Source organism: Tamandua tetradactyla, chromosome 7 (genome assembly GCF_023851605.1).
Source record: "Tamandua tetradactyla isolate mTamTet1 chromosome 7, mTamTet1.pri, whole genome shotgun sequence".
In the NCBI taxonomy this organism is placed as follows: Eukaryota; Metazoa; Chordata; class Mammalia; order Pilosa; family Myrmecophagidae; genus Tamandua; species Tamandua tetradactyla.
Genome location: NC_135333.1, coordinates 25,417,067 through 25,432,989, shown reverse-complemented (window position 1 = coordinate 25,432,989; position 15,923 = coordinate 25,417,067).

The following is a 15,923-nucleotide window of genomic DNA, read 5'->3' as shown; positions in this document are numbered from 1 at the left end:
CATAAATTTAGCAAAATATGTTCAAAATCTCTATGAGTAAAATAACAAAATTCTGATTAAAAAATCAAAGAACATATAAATACATGGAGACATATGTTATGTTCATGAATAAGAAGACTAAATTTTATCAAAATGTTAATTCTCTCCAACTTGATCTATAAATTCAACAGAGTATCAATCAAAATCCTAGCAATTTTACTTTGTGGTAATTGATAAACTTATTCTAAATTTTTTGTGGATAGGCAAAAGACACAGACAGCCTACATGATATTGAATAAGATGAATGAAGTTGGAGGATTGACATTACTCAACTTCAAGACTTACTCTAAAGCTATAATAATCAAGACAGTATAATATTGGAAAATAATAGGCAAAAAGTTTGATGCAACAGAATAGAAAGTCCAGAAACTATACCCACATATATGTAGTAAGTTATCCTTGACAAATGACCAGACAGTTCAATGGAGAAAGGATAGTGTTTTTATGGCACCGGGCCAACTGGTTAGCTATGTGCAAAAAAAAAAAAAAACAAAAAACAAAAAACTAATCTAGACATTGACACTATGCATTTCAAATTTTTAATACAAAATATGTCATAGACCAAACTGTAAAATGCATTCCCTAAGCCCCAAGCCATTAGGCCCAATTTCTTAGTTTATATTGGAATTTCAAACTTAACTCTGGCAAAATAGAATTCTTGATCACATGACCACCAAATCTGTCTCTCCCTCAGTCTTCTCCATCTCTGAAAATAATTCTACCATCTGTCTAGTACCTCAAGTCAATAATCTAGAAGTCATCCTTTACTTTTCTCTTCTTTCCAATCTCTGTATCAAATATACTGGCAAGTCCTTTAGGATCAGACCTACAATCCACTGACAGTAGTCTAATATCACTAAAGCCTCACTATCAAACATTATCATCTCTCCCCTGCACACTCTCAACATACCTGCTCCTCCCTTGCCAGTGACCTCTGCTTTTACTAAATCCAATAGTCTTCATGTAGTTGAAGGCATGTTGAAGTCAGGGTTTTAGAGGGAGTGAAAGGATAAGAGATAGTGGTCAGAGATGGGATGTTTGAAATTGAGATTTAAAAGGATCTGTCAATGAAAAAATCTATGACATGACTTCACCTGAGGTAGATTGGAGGACAGGGTCACTGGAGTTAGTGAAGAGTTCAAGGAACAGAGAGGCCAAGATGATGGAGGGATTATATACACATATATTGAGAATGCCAATAATTAAGGCAGAAATAGAACTGGAGAGACACTGAGCCAGGACTTAAAACCTTTGAGAAATGATGGGTAGTCAGGCTGGTGATCAATACATTGATAATAAATTAACAGTACTGTGATGAGCACCAGGGATAATCTGGTGACTTAGTAGTAAAGGTTTTATTTTTTGGAATGTGGGAAGGAGAAAGATTAGGAAACAGAAATGAGGAGCACCTCTCCCCCTCTCCAGGATTTACCTCTTGTATTAGTTTGCAACATGCTGGAATATGATGTACCAGAATTGGAACAGCTTTTACAAATGGAATTTAATAAACTACAAGTTTAAAGCTCTAAGCCCATAAAAATGTCCAAACTAAGGCTTCCAGGCAAAGATACCTTAATTGAAGGAAGGCTGATGGATCAGGACCCCTTCTGTCAGTTTGGTAGTCACGTGGCTGGCTTCTGCCGGTCCCTTGCTCCTGAGCTCTGTGCTTTCAGCTTCTGTTCCTATCAGGATTCCTTACTTTGTTTCTCCAGGCCTGGCTTTCATCTCATGGCTTCCCTTGGCTCTCTCCAGGTCCTGGCTTACTTAACATCTCATGATTACATTTGCTGGACTCCAAACAATTCCAAACATCCATGTCTCTGTTCTCCAAGAGTCAGTATCTGTGTCAGATCTGCTCTCTCCAAATGTTTCCTCTTTTAAAGGACTCCAGCAAACTAATCAAGACCTACCTGGAATAGGTGAAGCCACATCTCCATCTGATCAAAAGGTCACACCTACAATTGGATGTGCCACATCTCCATGGAGATAATCTAAACAAAGGATTCCACCTACTTGCCCCACAAGATTGAATCAGGATGAAAACATGGCTTTTCTGGAGTAATAATAATTCAAATTGCACACCTTTAAAATAGATCTCAAACCCATCCTCTCCTCTCCATTTTTATTGCTCTCATTCTAGTTCAATCTGTCTACCTTCCTCTCTCTCCCTCTCTCTCTCTCTCTCTCTCTCTCTCTCTCTCTCTCTCTCTCTCTCTCTCTCTCTCTCTCTCTGTCTCTCTGTCTCTCTGTCTCTCTCTCTGTCTCTCTGTCTCTCTCTGTCTCTCTCTCTCCTGCATGCTGCCATAGCTTCCCAATCTGGTTTCTATGATTTGTTTTAACCTGATGAAATTCACTAAGTAGTAAGAAGGTGCCTAATAAAACTAAACTGAATCCCAGACTCTGAATCAGCTTTCTGGTTTTTATACACTTCTTCTTTTTTAGTTATGACTTCTTTTTCTCTAATTAAACAATGTTGAAACCTCTTAGCATTATGTCTAGGAGAAAGATTTGGTATTTGAAATTGCACTGCAGATTCTGGATGATTTACATAGTATAGGGGATTATGGATTGTTCTAATACTTGAAATATGACCATTTTATTAAGTAAATCCATTCTGACTTTAGAACCAATATTTTAGGGACTGTAGGTCAGAACAAAATTATATGTCTTAAATTGACCACTTACAAATATCAGTAATCCTCTAGAAATGTATCCTATGGAAATAATTAAGAATATACACAATAATTAGACTATAATACAGTTTATAGAAGCATTGCTTACTTTATTTAAAAAGCATAAATTATCTAAAAATTTAAAAATAGGTGTTTTAAAAAGAACACACAGGGCTCTATCTGAGATCCTATAAAAATTGCATGCATTAAGTTTACTTTTTCAGAACCTAAAACCTTCAGGTGGTTTCTTGGCCAGGTAAGTCCTGAAACCCAGAGAGGCCAGTCTCTCCAAGAACTTCAACCAGTTCCATGTCCCTACCCCATATTGCTAACCCCTCTTTTCAACATGAAAAAAAAGTTAGAATGGGCATGACCCAAATATCCGTAAAGATTAGGAAAAGAACCAAAGGGGAAGTAGGAGCTATAACAGAAAAGCTAGAATTTAACAAATGAGTATGACTACTGAATCAATATATTGATATTTCTTTTTAGTCTCCAGTGTCTCAGGGCAGCTAGGAGGAAAAACCTGAAATTGTGGATCTGTAATCCACACAAAACTTTGAAATCTGTTTCTATAACTACTTGTTACAATGTACTGTGAAATTTATTCCTTTTTCGTATATATATCTTATTTCACAATAAAAAAAGTTTAAAAATGCAAATCTATAAAACATAGATACCATTAGAGAAGAATCAAGATACCATTAGACTTCCGGAGAAGATGACGGCTTAGTAAGACACGCGGGTCTTAGTTCCTCCTCCAGAAAAGCAACTAAAGAAACAGAAACAATACGAAACAGCTCCCGGAGCCACGACAGCGACCAAAAAGACAGCATACCCCATTCTGGAACGGCTGAACGGGCAGGGAGAATCCGCTGCGGTGAGATACCCGAGGGCGCGCGTTTTCCCGGCCAGGGCAGCTGGCGACTGGGGTCCCCTCCACGCACGTGGCTCCCCAGTCTGACTGGGAACGTTGGATAGCGGGGCCCTCCCGCCACGCTTGGCGTCTCGGGCCAGCTGGGCAATTTGGACCGGCACTCCCCCAAGTCGCGGCGGCCGGCGACCCACCCTCCACGCGCAGTTTCCCGGGCTGACTGCGAGATTCAGATTGGCAAGTTAAAGGAGCCACAGCATCTTTTACTGGTGGGCCCCGCAGACAGAGGAGCGCCACGAGCACCACCTACTGGGCAGGAAAAGAAAAACAGAGCCCAGAGATTTCACAGAAAAACCTTTCAACCAGCCGGGTCCCACACCCAGGAAAATCTGATCAAATGCCCAGACACCAGCAGAAAATAATGGATGACACTTGGAAGGTTGAAGATATGGCCCAGTCAAAGGAACAAACCAATAGTTCAAATGAGATACAGGAGCTGAGACAACTAATGCTGAATATACGAACAGAAATGGAAAAACTCTTCAAAAACCAAATCAATAAATTGAGGGAGGACATGAAGAAGACATGGGTTGAACAAAAAGAAGAAATAGAAAATCTGAAAAAACAAATCACAGAACTTATGGGAGTGAAGGACAAAGAAGAAAAAATGGAAAAAACAATGGATACCTACAATGGTAGATCTAAAGAGACAGAAGCTACAATTAGTGAACTGGAGGATGGAACATCTGAATTCCAAAAAGAAACAGAAACTATAGGGAAAAGAATGGAAAAACTTGAGCAGGGGATCAGGGAGCTGAATGACAATATGAAGCGCACAAATATATGTGTTGTGGGTGTCCCAGAAGGAGAAGAGAAGGGAAAAGGAGGAGAAAAACTAATGGAAGAAATTATCACTGAAAATTTCCCAACTCTTATGAAAGACCTAAATTTACAGATCCAAGAAGTGCAGCGCACCCCAAAGAGAATAGACCCAAATAGGCGTTCTCCAAGACACTTACTAGTTAGAATGTCAGAGGTCAAAAAGAAAGAGAGGATCTTGAAAGCAGCAAGAGAAAAACAATCTGTCACATACAAGGGAAACACAATAAGACTATGTGTAGATTTCTCAGCAGAAACCATGGAAGCTAGAAGACAGTGGGATGATATATTTAAATTACTAAAAGAGAAAAACTGCCAACCAAGACTTCTATATCCAGCAAAATTGTCCTTCAAAAATGAAGGATAAATTAAAACATTTATAGACAAAAAGTCACTGAGAGAATTTGTGACCAAGAGACCAGCTCTGCAAGAAATACTAAAGGGAGCACTAGAGTCAGATACGAAAAGACAGAAGAGAGAGGTATGGAGTAAAGTGTAGAAAGAAGGACAATCAGTTATGATATATATAATACAAAAGGCAAAATGTTAGAGGAAAATATTATCCAAACAGTAATAACACTAAAAGTTAATGGACTGAATTTCCCAATCAAAAGACATAGAAAGGCAGAATGGATTATGACCCAGCAATACCACTGCTAGGTATCTACTCAAAGGACTTAAGGGCAAAGACACAGACGGACATTTGCACACCAGTGTTTATAGCAGCATTATCTATAATTGCAAAGAGATGGAAACAGCCAAAATGTCCATCAACAGACGAGTGGCTAAACAAACTGTGGCGTATACCTATGATGGAATATTATGCAGCTTTAAGACAGACTAAACTTATGAAGCATGTAATAACATGGATGGACCTAGAGAACATTATGCTGAGTGAGTCTAGCCCAAAACTAAAGGACAAATACTGTATGGTCCCACTGATGTGAACCGACATCCGAGAATCAGCTTGGAATATATCATTGGTAACAGAGACCAGCAGGAGTTAGAAACAGGGTAAGATAATGGGTAATTGGAGCTGAAGGGATACAGACTGTGCAACAGGACTAGATACAAAAACTCAAAAATGTACAGCACAATAATACCTAAGTGTAATGTAACTATGTTGGAACACTGAATGAAGCTGCACCTGAAATATAGTTTTTTGTTTGTTTGTTTGTTTGTATCTTTTGTTTTTGTTTTTTTTCTTTTTCCTTTATATATATATATATATATTTTTAATTAGTACTATTATTTTAATTCTCTTCTCTATATTAATATTCTATATCTTTTTCTGCTATTTTGCTAGTTCTTTTCCTAAATCGATGCAAATGTACTAAGAAATGATGATCATACATCTATGTGATGATACTAAGAATTACTGAGTGCATGTGTAGAATGGAATGATTTCTAAATGTTGTGTTAATTTCTTTTCTTTTTTTTGATTAATAAAAACAATAAATAAATAAATTAACAGGAAAAAAAAAGATACCATTAGAGAAGAATCTATGTGCCTTGGGTTTGATGATGATTGCTTAGATACAACAAAAGTATGATCCATAAAATAAAATACTGATAAATTGGACTTCATTAAAATTAAAAACTTCTGCTCTGCAAAAGTCACTGGTAAGAGAATGAAAAGACAAACCAAAGATTGGGAGAAAACATATAAAACATATATCCAAAATATACAAAGAACACTTAAAACTCAACAGTAAGAAAACAAACAACCCAATTGAAAAGGGAGCAAAATATCTGAACAAACATTTCACCAAAGAAGATACAGAGATGGCAAATAAGCAGCTGAAAGAATGTTCAACAGCACATGTCATTAGGGGATGGCAAATTAAATCAATAATGAGATATTCTTAGATATCTATTAAAATGGCTAAAATCCAAAACACTAACAATATGAAATGTTGATAAGAATGTAAAGCAACAGGAACTCCAATTCATTGCTGGTGGGAATGCAAAATGGTACGCCACTTTGGAATAGAGTATGGCAGTTTCTCAAAAAGCTAAAACATAGGCTTACCTTACAATTCTGCTATTCCAATCTTAAGTATTTACAAAAATGAGATTAAAACATATGTCCACACATGTTTATAGCAGCTTTATTCATAATTGTTCCAAATTGGAAGCAACCAAAATGTTCTTCAAGGTGAATCGATAAACAAATTTGTATATCTATACAATGGAATATTATTCAGCAATAAAAAGAAATGAGCTATCAAGCCACAGAGTGATGTGCATGAAACTTAAATGCATATTGCTAAGTAAAAGAAGCCATCCTGGAAAAGCTACATAATGTATGATCCCAACAATACAATATTCTGGAAAAGGCAGAAAAGTTTAAAGATCAGTGGTTGCCAGAGGTCAGATGTCAAGAAGGAGAGATGAATAATTGGAGCATAGAGCATCTTTTAGGGTAGTGAAACTATTCTTTGTGGTACTATACAATGGATACATGACATTATATATTTGCAAGACCCATAAATACATGATATTATACAATTGTCAAAACCCATGACAAAGAGTGAATTAATTCTAATGTAATCAATGTATTTTAGTTATAATAATGTATCAATATTGGTTCATCAACTGTAACAAATGTAGCACATTTATGCAAGATGTTAATAATAGATAAAATTGTGGGAGAGGAGGGGCATATATGCCCCTCTGAACTTTTGGTTTAATTTTTCTGTAAACCTAAAACTACTCTAAATAAAGTCTATTAATTAGAAACAAAACAAAAACAAGTTAAAAAATCCCAAATGCTGGCAAGCATGTGAAGTAACTGGAATGCTGATATATTGCCAGAGGAAATGTGGAAATGATACAACCATTTTGGAGAATGGTTTGGCAATTTCTTATAAAGTTGAATACACTATGATCCAGCCTTTCCACTCCTAGGCATGTACTCACTAGAAATTAAAACATACATTTACAGAGAGACTCAAACCAATAATGTGCGCATTTGTATGCATTCTTTTTTTATACAGCCTTATTTGTAGTGGCCCCAATCTGAAACAATCCATCAGCAGGAAAGTAGATTAACAAATTCTCACATATTCCCACAATTGAACACAACCCAGCAATTAAAAAGGGACAAAATACTGAAGCACATAAAGCGTGGATGAATTTCTAAGATATTATGTTGAGTGAAAGGAGCCAGACACCAAAGAATACACACAGAATGATGAATTCATTTAAATGAAGTCTAGGAACAGAAAAAAACAATCTATATAGAAAGAAATCAGAAAGTGGAAGTTGGGTGACTAAAAAGGCAAATGAGAGAACTTCGTGGAGTGATAGAAATGTTCTGTATTTTGTTTCGGGTGGTGGTTACACAACTATATGTAATTTTCAAAACTCATCAACCTGAACACTTGAGATATGTAAATTTTAGTCTATGTAAACTAATCTTATTAAAATTTTAATTAAAAGTCTATAAAACCTCCTAGTAGAAGGCCTGTATGCACAAAATTTGGAAATATTAATACAGAGAAAAAACATAAAAATGGAGAAACATTATGTTTATCATTAGAAAGATACAAAACCACATATCTTTCTAAACTTGACTAGATGCTCAAGTTTAGTCTATAAATTATGGAAAAAATTTAGAACACTATTAAGAAGGAGGATTAGGAAAAAAATGTTACCCAGACCCAGACAGCGTAACTCATATCAAATTGATAAATTGAAAATTTTGAATTTAATATAAAACTTCTATGAAGTTAATAAATCCCCATTGTAGAAACCAATTCATTTTTGGTATATTGCATTCTGACAGCTTTATCAAGCTAAAACAGATTTTGGTACCAGGAGTGGGGTCCTGTGATTTGCAAATATCAGAAATGTCAGAATGTCTTTATAAATGAATAAAGGGAAGAGTCTGGAAGAATTGTAGGAGCTTAGTAGAAAAGGTCTAGAGTGCTTTGAAGAGAATGTTTGTAGAAATATGAATGCTAAAGGTACATCTGATGAGGCCTAGGCAGAAGTGATGAATGTGTCATTGCAAACTGGAAGAAAAGCAATCCTTGTTTTAAAGTGGCAGAGAATTTGACAAAATTGATTCCTGATGTCAGATGGAAGGCAGAATTTGAAGGTTATGAGGTTGAATATTTGGTTGAAGAGATTTCCAAACTAAATGTGGAAAGTGAGGCCAGGTGAGAGAAGTCAAGATGGTGGCTTAGCAAGGTGTGGGATTTAGTTTGTCCTCCAGAGCAGCTAATAAATAGTCAGAAACAATACAGAACAACTGCAGAGGCCACCTCAGAGACCAGACACACAATATACCCCAGCCTGGACCAGCTAGACTGGTGCAAGCCCCCCCAGAACCATGAGTTACCCAAGCCATGGTGGTGGGTGTCCTTCCCCCACAGGCTGCTTCTGAGAGGGGAAAGGAAAGAGACTTTACCAGCAGCAGGGGCAGAGCACAGCCAAATGCAAATTGTGGAATTAATTAACAAATTCTGACTACTAAAAATAGGCCCCCAGCTTAACTGAACCTTGAGTAAAAGCAGACGTCGCTGGTTTTTGCCCCATGGCATAGGGGCCAGGGCTGACAGAAAAAGGAAAAAGAAAAAAAAACAGGTTTTTTTGGATCTGAAAAAGTCTGGGCCCTGCAGGAAAGGAGGGGGCACATAGGACCTGGAGATACACAGAACAAGGTACCAACTTAAGCTCTTGATTAGCAAACCTGAGGAATGGGGTCCTGCTCTGAAAAGAATTTGTCTTTTTCTCTTCTGTGGCTGTGTTTTCATGGATTGATTACTCTTTGGATACAGCTGCAAGGTTTTTTGGGCTCCATGGCCCCAGGCATAGGCAGAAACAGACTTGTTTGAGAATTTGTCTGGAGCCTGTGCCTTCTCCAGGAGATGGGTGGGGCCCAGCTCAGGTGGAAACCCTCCCTCAAGGAATTCAGACCCCAGGGTCTGTAAAAAGGGAAGTGATTAAACCCAGCCTACAACCTCTCCTCTGTCTCCACCATGCCCCTAGCAGGGAGAATCTGCTGAAATTAAATGTACCACATCACCTTATGCTTGTGGGACCTGCAGGCAGAAAAGCACTACATACAGGCAGGGTAGGAAAAAAGTAAATTCCAGAGACTTCATAAGAAAACCTTTTAATCTGCTGAGTCTCACCCTCAGGGAAAGCTGATGCAGTTGCCTCTTTCTTCCTGAGAGAAGACCAGTTTGGTCTGGGAAAATCTGACTGGGGTCTATAATACCTAAGTGGACCCTCCTGAAGGGTAGGGGAAAGGCACCATACAGGCAGGGCAAGAAACAAAACAAAAAAAAAAAACAAGAACTGAAAATTTCTTATCTATTAAACAAAACCTAAGCTAGAGGACTAGAATAAGCTGAACTGAATGTCAAAGAACAGATAGACAACAAAGTCATCAAGCAAGAAAATCCTAGGGGAAAAAAAAAGTGAAAACAATCTCCAGAAAAACTAATTAAGATAATTAAATGTCTAGATACCAGTAAAAACTAACAAATCACACCAGGAAAATTGAAGATATGGCCCAGTCAAAGGAACAAACCAACAATTCAAATGAGTTACAGGAGTTGAAGCAATTAATTCAGAGTATACGAACAGACGTGGAAAACCTCATCAAAAACCAAATCAATGAATTGAGAGAGAATATAAAGATGGCAAGAAATGAACAAAAAGAAGAAATTGAAAGTCTGGAAAAACAAATCACAGAACTTATGGGAATGAAAGGAACAGAGAAGAGATGGAAAAAAATGGAAATCTACAATGTTGGATTTCAAGAGGCAGAAGATAGGATTAGTGAACTGGAGGGTAGGACATCTGAAATCTGGCAAGCAAAAGAAAATATAGGGAAAAGAATGGAAAAATATGAGCAGGGATTCAGGGATTTGAATGAGAACATGAAGTGCATGAGTACACACGTTGTGGGTGTCCCAGAAAGAGAAGAGAAGGGAAAAGGAGGAGAAAAACTTATGGAGGAATTTATCACTGAAAATTTCCCAACTCTTATGAAAGACTTAAAATTACAGATCCAAGAAGTGCAGCATACCCCAAACAGAATAGATCCAAATAGATGTACTCCAAGACACATACTAGTCAGAATGTCCGATGTCATAGAGAAAGAGAGAATCTTGAAAGCAGCAAGAGAAAAACAATCCATCACATACAAGTAAAGCCAAATGAGACTATGCATAGATTTCTCAGCAGAAGCCATGGAGGTGAGAAGACAGTGGGATGACATATTTAAGATACTAAGAGAGAAAAACTGCCAACCAAGAATTCTATATCCAGCAAAACTGTCCTTCAAAAATGAGGAGGAAACTAACACATTTGCAGACAAAAATTCACTGAGAGAATTTGTGACCAAGAGATTGGCTGTGCAAGAAATACTAAAGGTAGCACTAAGGACAAGATAAGAAAAGACAGGAAAGAAAAGTATGGAGAAGAATATAGAAATGTAGAATATCAGTAAAGGTCAAAAGAAGAAAACTGAGATATGACATATAAAATCCAAAAGTCAAAATGGTAGAAGTACTGCCTGTACAGTAATAACACTAATGTTAATGGATTAAACTCCCCAATCAAAAGATATAGACTGGAATAATGTATTAAAAAATAGGACCCATCTATATGCTGTCTACAGGAAATACAAGACCCAAGGATAAACATAGGATGAAAGTGAAAGGTTGGGAAAAAATATTCCATGCGAATAACAATCAGAAAAGAGCAGAAGTAGGTATACTAATATCCAACAAATTAGACTTCAAATATAAAACAGTTAAAAGAGACAAAGAAGGACACTATGTATTAATAAAAGGAACAATTCAACAAGAAGATATAACAATCATAAATATTTATGCACCAAGCCAGAATGCTCCAAAATACATGAGGCAAACACCAAAAACACTGAAAAGAGAAATAGACACATCAACCATAATAGCTGGAGACTTCAATTCCCCACTCTCATCAATGGACAAAACATCTAGCCAGAGGATCAATAAAGAAACAGAGAATTTAAATAATACAATAAATGAGCTAGACTTAACAGACATTTATAGAACATTACACCCCACAACATCAGGGTACACCTTTTACTCAAGTGCTCATGGATAATTCTCAAGTATAGACCATATACTGGGTCACAAAGCACGTCTCAATAAATTTAAAAAGATTGAAATCATACAAAGCATTTTCTCAGGTCATAAAAGAATGAAGCTGGAAATAAATACTAGACAGAGTGACAGAAAATTCACAAATATGTGGAGGCTCAACAACACACTCTTAAACAACCAGTGGGTCAAGGAAGAAATAACAAGAGAAATCAGTAAATATCTCATGGGAAATGAAAATGAAAACACAACATATCAAAACGTATGGATGCAGCAAAGACAGAGCTAAGAGGGAAATTTAATGCCCTAAATGCCTATATCAAAAAAGAAGAAAGGGAAAAATTGAGGAATTAACTGTCCACTTGGAAGAAGTAGAGAAATAACAGCAAACTAACCCCAACACAAGCAAAAGGAAAGAAATAATGAAGATTAGAGCAGAGATAAATGAAATTGAGAACATGAAAATGATTGAGAAAATCAACAAAACCAGATGTTGGTTCTATGAGAAAATCAATAAGATTGATGGACCCTTAGCAAGATTGACAAAAAGAAGAGAGAGGATGCAAATAAATGAAATCAGAAATGAGAGAGGAGACATAACCCCTGACCCCAAAGAAATAAAGGAAGTAATGATAGGATACTATGAACAACTTTATGCTAATAAATACCACAATGTAGATGAAATGGATGACTTTCTACAAAGGCATGAGCAACAAATATTGACTTGAGAAGAAATATACGACCTCAACAAACCAATCACAAGCAAAGAAATTTAATCAGTCATTAAGAAGCTCCCCCCCCCTAAAAAAGGCCAGGACCAGATGGCTTCACATTTGAATTCTACCAAACGTCCCAGAAAGAATTAGTACCAATCCTGCTCAAACTTAAAAAAAAAAATTGTAGAGGACAGAAAGCTACCTAACTCATGCTATGAAGCCAACGTCACCCTCATACCAAAGCCAGACAAATATATTACAAAAAAGAAAACTACAGACCAATCTCTCTAATGAATATAGATGCAAAAATCCTCAACAAAATTCTAGCAAGTCAAATCCAGCAATACATTAAAAGAATTATACACCATGACCAAGTAAAATTCATCCCATGTATGCAAGGATGGTTCAACACAAGAAAATCAATTAATGTAATACACCACATCAACAAATCAAAACAAAAAAACCACATGATCATCTCGATTGATGCAGAAAAGGCATTTGACAAAATTCAACATCCTTTCCTGTTGAAAACACTTCAAAGGATAGGAATAGAAGGGAACTTCCTCAAAATGATAAAGGGAATATATGAAAAACCCACAGCTAACATCATCCTCAATGGGGAAAATCTGAAAACTTTCCCCCTAAGATCAGGAACAAGACAAGGATGTCCACTATCACCACTGTTATTCAACATTGTGTTGGAAGTTCTAGCCAGAGCAATTGGACAAAAAAAGAAATACAAGGCATCAAAGTTGGAAAAGAAGAAGTAAAACTTTCACTGTTTGCAGTTGATTTGATACTATATGTTGAAAACCCAAAAAAAATTTACAACAAAACTACTAGAGCTAATAAATGAGTACAGCAAAGTGGCAAGTTACAAGATCAACATTCAAAATTCTGTTGTGTTTCTATACACTAGTAAGGAACAATCTGAGGGGAAAATCAAGAAAAGAATTCCATTTACAATTGCAACCAAAAGAATAAAATATTTAGGAATAAATTTAACTAAAGAGACAAAAGACCTATACAAAGATAACTACAAGAAATTGTTAAAAGAAATCACAGAATACTTAAATAGATGGAAGGGCATACCGTGTTCATGGATTGGAAGACTAAATATAGTTAAGATGTCAAGTCTACCTAAATTGATTTACGGATTCAATGCAATATCAATTAAAATCCCCAAAACTTACTTTTCAGAAATAGAAAAACCAATAACCAAATTTGTCTGGAAGGGCAGTGTGCCCCGAATAGCTAAAAGTATCTTGAGAAAAAAAAATGAAGTCGGAGGTCTCATACTACCTGACTTTAAGGCATATTATGAAGCTACACTGGTCAAAACAGCATGATACTGGCTTAAAGACAGACATACTGACCAATGAAATTGAATAAAGCATTCAAATATGGGCCCTCTCATCTATGGACAATTGATCTTTGATAAGGCCGTCAAGCCAACTCACCTGGGACAGAACAGTCTCTTTAATAAATGGTGCCTAGAGAACTGGATTTCCATATGCAAAAGAATGAACAAGGATCTATATCTTGCACGCTATACAAAATTAACTCAAAGTGGATCAAAGGCCTAAACATTAGATTTAACACCATAAAACTTTTAGAAGAAAATGTAGGGAGATGTCTTATAAATCTTATACTAGGAGGTGGTTTCCTAGACCTTACACCCAGAGCACGAGAACTGAAGAAATAAATAAATGGGAACTCCTCAAAATTAAACACTTTTGTGCATCAAAGAACTTTGTCAAGAAAATAAAAAGACAGCCTACACAATGGGAGATAATATTTGGAAATGATATATCAGATAAAGGTCTAGTATCCAGAATATATAAAGAGATTATTCAACTCAACAACAAAAAGACAGACAACCCAATTACAAAATGAGCAAAAGACTTGAACAGACACTTCTCAGAAGAGGAAATGCAAGTAGCCAAAAGGCACATGAAAAGATGCTCAACTTCCCTGGTATTAGGGAAATGCAAATGAAAACCACAATGAGATATCATCTCACACCCATCAGAATGGCCATTATCAATAAAACAGAAAATGACAAGTGCTGGAGAATATGTGGAGAAAGAGGCACACTTAGCCATTGTTGGTGGGAATGTCAAATGGTGCAACCACTGTGGAAGGCAGTTTGGTGGTTCCTCAGGAAGCTAAATATAGAATTGCCATATGACCCAGCAATACCATTGTTAGGCATCTACTCAGAGGACATGAGGGCAAGGACACAAGCAGACATTTGTGCACCAATGTTTATAGCAGCATTACTTACAATTGCAAAGAGATGGAAACAGCCAAAATGTCCATCAACAGACAATTGGCTAAACAAACTGTGGTATATACATATGATGGAATGTTATGCTGTTATAAGACAGAATAATATTGTGAAGTATGTAACAACATGGATGGATCTTAAGGACATTATGCTGAGTGAGATTAACCAGAAATAAAAGGACAAATACTGTATGGTCTCACTGATATGAATTGACATTAGTGAATAAACTTGGAGAATTTTTTTGGTAACAGAGACCATCAGGAGATAGAAATAGGGTAAGATATTGGGTAATTGGAGCTGAAGGGATATAGATTGTGCAACAGGACTGATTGTAAAAACTCAGAAATGGGTAGCACAATCCTACCTAACTGTAATACAATTATGTTAAAACACTGAATGAAGCTGAATGTGAGAATGATAGAGGAAGGAGGGCTGGGGACATAAATGAAGTCAGAAAGATAGATGATAAAGACTGAGATGGTATAATCTAGGCATGCCTAGAGTGTATAATGATAGTGGCTAAATGTACAAATTTAAAAAATTGTTTTTGCATGAGGAAGAACATAGGAATGTCATTACTGCAGGATGTTGAAAACTGATAGTAATTAATGTTTAAAAATTTTAACTTATGTGTGAGACTAAAGCAAAAAAATGTTCATTTGGTATAAAATTTATATTTTGACTAGTGCATGTCCTAATATAACTTATGTAGACAACTTAACTGAACACCATAAGTACATGGACCCTTGAGAAGGGCATGAGATTTTGTTGGTTTGTCCAGAGTGATGCCCCGATAAATTCCAAAGTGATTTGAACAGTGAATAAAAAGATATTTGCAAAGTCCCCTTTGGGGAATGGTGAGAAAGGGGGAAAATTCAACTTTCCCAAGTTGAATTCTTGATATTCTCACAAGCAGTGGGGACAACCAAAGCAATAAGCTGAGCCCTCAATCTTGGGGTTTGTTCATATTAAACTTAAGCTCACAAAGAATAGGGTCGAGCCTACTTAAAATTAGGCCCAAGAGTCACTCCCAAGAGAACTTCTTTTGTTGCTCAGATATGGCCTCTCTCTCCAGCCAACACTACAAGCAAATTCACTGCCCTCCCCCTGTCTACGTGGAACATGATTCACAGGGGTGTGGACCTTCCTGGCAATGTGGAACAGAAATCCTAGAATTAACAGTCATAGTTTCTTTGATTTTATTTTCTAACCAAAAGAAAGATTTGCAATGTATTAGCTGTTAACAACAAATAAAAATATTTATATTTAAAAAAATTCAGAGCTTTTGGAAAATGAATCCCCAGAGAATAATGCCCCATGTGGGGATTTAACCAAACATGGAATCAG